Source organism: Zingiber officinale, chromosome 2A (genome assembly GCF_018446385.1).
Source record: "Zingiber officinale cultivar Zhangliang chromosome 2A, Zo_v1.1, whole genome shotgun sequence".
In the NCBI taxonomy this organism is placed as follows: domain Eukaryota; kingdom Viridiplantae; phylum Streptophyta; class Magnoliopsida; order Zingiberales; family Zingiberaceae; genus Zingiber; species Zingiber officinale.
The window spans coordinates 146,999,415-147,005,414 of NC_055988.1; positions in this window are offsets into that span (position 1 = coordinate 146,999,415).

Here is a 6,000-nt window from a genome sequence, read left to right on the forward strand (position 1 = left end):
CTAATATAATAACAAACACATATATTTGATATTTATTTCTTTAATTTATCAATGGGTGAGATTTAGTTCGATAAATCAATAAGCCCGATAAGTTGGGAAATGGTATCACTTATAGTGTGTGTTGTTGATTATAAAAGGAAACTGTGTCCTAGAGATACTAGGTTGATAATGTCCTCAAGAGGAGCTCATAAGGATTGTCATGTTAAACCCTGCAGGTGGACTTAGTCCGACATGATAATAAGGTTGAGTGGTACTACTCTTGGACTAAGATATTAATTAAATGAGTTGTCAGTAACTCACTTAATTAGTGGACATTCGATATCTTAAACACAGGGAGACTAACACACTCATAATAAGAAGGAGCCCAAAAATGTAATTTGGGATTGGTGCGGTAGTTCAATAATAGTTCTCTAGTGGAATGAATTATTATTGATAAAATTAAGTTGTGTGTTCGGGGCGAACACGGGATGCTTAATTTTATCGGGAGACCAAAACCAATTCCTCCTCTCGGTCCCTATCGTAACCTCTTATTTATAGAGTACTATACCCACCTATACCCACCTTCATACCCATGAGAAAGTGGCCGGCCAAGCTAGCTTGTGGTTCAAGCTAGGGCCGGCCAAGCCTTGGTTCATGGGTGGCCGGCCCTAGCTTGAACCCAAGCTTAGGTGGCTGGCCCCCATTAAATTAAAAAGAATTTTAATTTTAATTTTTATTATGTGGAAGATATAATTTATTACAGAGAATTAAAATTAAAATATCTCTCTTTAAAAGATCTACAAAAGGATTAAAAGAAAGAGATTAGATCTCTTTTCTTATTTGTAGATTGGAAAGATATTTTATTTTTCTCTGAAAAATTATTCACATGTTGAAAATTAAAATTATAGAAATTTCTTTTTATCAACCATGAAGGGATTTTAAAAGGAAATTTTATTTTTTAAAATTTCCAAAGACAAAAAAGGAAGTTTTAATTGTTGATTAAAATTATCCTATTTGCTCTACATGAGGTGGTCGGCCACATATAATTAGGAAAATTTATTTAATTTTTTCTTAATTAATTGTTGTCAAGGAAAGTTAAGGAAATTTTATTATAAATAAATTTCCTTATTTGCCAAAGCCAAGGAATATAAAAGAAGGGGTAGGGGTGCCTTCATGGTAAACAACCTCTATTATTTTTCTCCCTCTTTTCTTTGGTGTGGTGGCCGGCCCTTCCCTTTCTCTCTTCTCCTCTTGTTGGCCGAAACCTATCTTCTTGGTGGAGCTTTTGTTTGTGGCCGGATCAAGGAAGGAGAAGAAGGAGAGAAAGCAAGTCTCATCTCTAGCATCCCTTGGAGCATTGGTGGTGACCGAAATTATTCATCCTTGAAGAAAATTATTGTGGCCGACCATCCTCTTCCTTTCTTCCTCTTTTGTGGTGGCCGAAACTTATCTCTTGCTTGGAGTTCTTGTGGTGGCCGGATACTACTTGGAGAAGAAGAAGAAGAAGGAGAGAAAGCTTGTATCCCTTGGAGCTTGGTTGGTGTTTTGTTCTTCGTCCTTGGTGAAGCTTCTTTGTGTTGGCCGAACCTAGCTAGGAGAAGAAGAAGGTGCTTGGTGGTTTCTCATCTCGGAAGATCGTCGCCCACACAACGTCCGAGGTTAGAAGAGGAATACGGTAGAAGATCAAGAGGTTTTTCTACAAGGTATAACTAGTAATTTTTCTTTCCGCATCATACTAATTATTTATGGAAATAATACCAAATACAAGAGGCTTACGATTCTAGAATTTCGAATATGTTTTTCGATGTTGTGTTCTTTTGTTTTTTCTTTTCCTTGTGATTTGATTGTTCTTTTCGGTTAACCTAAAGTTATTTTAGGAAATTAAATATTAGCTTTCTATAAAATGTTTTGTCTAGTCGGTGGTGGTTGCTCCCATATCCAAGAAGGCCGTGTGCCTCGCCACGTCAGTACTGGGAACCAATTATGGAAATTAATATTTAATGGAATTAATAACTTAAGGTGATTTGGGTCGAACGTGTTAAGTTCCGCAGGAGATCCAAGTCAAAACCTAAAAGAACAAATAGATTAAGTTTTGGATCAAACGTGTTAAGTTCCGCAGGCGATCCAAAATTTAATTTAAAAGAACACATGGTAGCTAGGAAAAGGTTTAGACCTTTGTACAAAATTTTTGTACAGTGGAACCTCTAGGTTTTCCGAGTAGCAACCAACAAATCCATCTGGTCTTCATGTCCCACGGTCCAACAGACCTACTAGGCGTTCCTACCCCTCGGTCCACTTTACCTAGTAAGACTTGCTCGATTAGATTTAAAATTTAGATATCTCCACAATAGTATGATATTATCCACTTTGAACCTAAGTGATTATGATTTTATTTTTGGGCTTTACTCAAAATACCTCATACCAATGGAGATATCTTCTTCTTTTAAACCCATGATTTTTTTATGTGTTTCTAATATGAGACTTTGTTTACAACCTTACAATCCCAACATGATCTTACCCATCAATCGATTGATATGGTCTCTAACCGTTGAACGGCCTCTGAACTTTCTAAAATCTATTGGTTTTGTGGATAATTCGAACAAGAGTCGACTAATGTCCAACATTAGTTGACTAAGATCGTTAGTTGAACAGAGCACGTGAGGCTCACTCACTTTTGTGCTATTTAATTTGATATCAGTTGACTAATGTCATTAGTAGAACAGAACAAGTGATTAGTCTTGCTTACTTTTGTTCTCTTTAATTTGACATCAGTCGACTAATGTCAATCATCAATCGATTGATTCCATTAGTCGAATCAAATCAAACAAATTTGACTCGCTTCTATTCAGTTTCTAAAGTCATTAGTCAACTGATTCTATCAGTTGAGTCTAGCAAATGATTCGACTTACTTAAGTTTAGTATCTAAAGCCATCAGTCGATTGATCAAAACCATTAGTCGACTAATACCTGAGTTTGACAAACATAGATCTCTGAACGAGCTCAATTTTACAACGAAAATCACCTAATTCTGATATTGATATTTGGAACTTTGCTCTGTCTAAACTTCTTCATTTCATGCCAACTCCCTATTAGACTTCCGATCGCCAAGTGTCCGATCAACTGTGATCCACTTGGACTTTCCGTCTCATGTTAAGTTTTTAGCTCCCAGTTAACCAACTTTGAACTTGACTTAATTCCCAACTTGGTTTCCTAGTTTCCAACTAGGTCTTTGACCACCTAGGTGTTGGGATATGCCCGATGTGGGTGTGTGCTAGAACACGCTTTGTAAACATGCGCAGTCAAAAAGAGAACAATAATAATTCCTAATTATTACATTAAACATACCACACGCATACAGGGATACAACACGGCAAACATGATCGCATAATTAAAATTTTACGAAAAGTAAATTTATACTAGGTATACTTTACGAATGACCTGTAACTAGAAGAGCATCAACCGTAGCGACGTTGTCGAACCTCGCCTCTATTTGTATCCACGTTGAGCTCCTCAAGACAACTCCTTTAGTACAAGCCTTTTCTTCGGAAGTTACTAGCCACGAGCAAAGAAGAGAGATCAAGAGCAAGAAGAAGAGAAGCACACAAGGAAGAGTTTTTCTCTTTTGTGGTGGTCACGCAACAAGAGGGAACACCCTCTTGTTGGCGGTGGGAGAGAGAGGAGAGGGAGAGGAGAATTGAGTTTTCAAAAGCCAATTAACAAAATATGAAACTTATTTTTAATTATCTCCTAATTACATCTATATATAATTCTCTTTAATAAGTTAGATTAGAAAGCTCAAATTCAACTCATTATCTCTTAACTAAAAATTAACTCATTAACTCTTTGGTTTGATTCACAACTAAACCAAGTTGGTTCATGACTAATTTATAATTAAACCAAATATGGTTCAACTCTACCATAAGAGATATAGCCCACCCACGTTTCCATCATGACAAATATTTCTATATTTATCTTATGTATGATCTAACCAAACATCCTATTATTTAACTTGTTTTACATCTTTTAAAAATTCATTAGTGTGTGTGACTCAATAGGTTCCAGATTTATCTTGTCCATGCATAATTAACTGCTTAATTATAGAGCGATTATGAGTGACACCTACTAGTACATTATGATCCCAATTAGCCGAAAAATCATAGTTGATCTTAGAACTAATTCTAAATCCTTCAGTAGCTACAGTGAGTCGTGCCTTGTTCCTTTCACTCGTCTTATATCCACTTGGTTCAGGACATGGTCTATGTGTCTGTCTCCACTAAACTGACTATGTCATACCTAGCCCAAGTAATACTTCCTCGTTCTACGGATTCAAATTACTCATATATGTGTACAAAAGTGTCGTACTCTTAATAAATGATGTTTTGACCAAAGACTTTGAGTAATAATTCTAACAAGTAGCCATAGGGTATATGTCTCCTCACAAGGAATAGTGAGTCCTCTATGGGATATTCAAACATCTTCGGACATTTTGACTTATACCCAATCATCCCAGGTCTACACCTCAATGAGGTGTTTGGTTAAGATATCAAAGTATAAGTCTCTATGACCAAGATAACTTATATGCCTCAAATCGAAGGAAACTTGTACTCGAGTTGCAGTAAGAGCTTCACATATATATATATACATATATAGATAACCATATGAAGTCTTACAGCGAGTCACTCCAATGAACTAGTTATCATAACTAGCATACATGTCTAATTCTCGACATCCCATTGTCTCCAGCTAGTGAGAATAGTTATTTAGCGAACTAAGGAGTATAACCCGTGCTAGCCTTATAGAATTGATGATGTTCGAATACATCAATTCGACGACTAGGGAAATTCTAATACGTTCATAATTGCACACATGTAGAGATAATCACTAGTTGTGATTCAATCACAAATTCTCTCATGATATGAATTGTATTGCGGACATTCAGTAAATGAATGTAAGACAATCAAACATATAACATGCACCCAAATAGTGAATCTATATTTAGTAAAAATCGTAAGGCGATTGCCTTAGGACATCCCTCAAAATCTAACACTAGGCCCGCTATGACTTTCATTACCTAGTTCTTAACTAAGACTTTCATTGCCTAATTCTCAACTAGGTATTCCACTACCTAGCCCGACTAGGGTTTTCATTACCTAGCTCCCAACTAGGTCTTCCACCGCCTAGCCGCTGTTAGGACTTCCATTTCCAAGTTCTTAACTAACACTTCATTGCTTAGTCCTTAACTAGGGTTTCCACTACTTAGTCCCGCTAGAACTTCTATTATCTAGTTTTCAATTAGGTCTTCCACTGTTTAGCCCCGCTAGGGCTTCCATTGTTTAGTTCTCAATTAGGACTTCTATTGCTTAGTTTTCAACTAGATTTTCCACTGCCTAGCCATGCTAAGACTTCTATTACCTAGTTTTCAACTAGGTTTTTCACTGTTGCATAGTCCCACTAGGACTTTTACTGCCTAGTCTCACTAGGATTTGCATTGCATATTAATTATACATCGAAACCTCAACTTAAGTCAACTCGAGTTGGGTCAACTTGGTCAACCTTGACCAAAGGTCAATTGCACCAACAACGAGCACTCTTGCCTATATTCCCGTCTAAATCAGATCATGTTGTAGCAGCTATGAAACTATTGCTACTATAACAACAAGTTAAATTTTAAGAGTTCATAACTTTTGATTCGGGTTAGCCATGAATGTACAATATATCAAATTGAAGCTTGTTCAAAAATCTTCTATTTGATATGTTGTGCGTCCCACGGTTCAATTTGAGTCAAAATTTATGACAACTCAAAATTTACCCAACATACATATTTTAGCTGTTACAAAATCAGAGTTGTTATAACTACAAGTTTAACTTTAAGTGACTCAAACTTTTGATTTAGAAGATATACAATATATTAAATTAAAACTCGTCCTGAGGTCTTCGATTTGATATATTGAATGTCCTATAATTCAATCTGATTAAAAGTTATGAGCTCTCAAAATTTATCTCGTATACATATTATAGTAG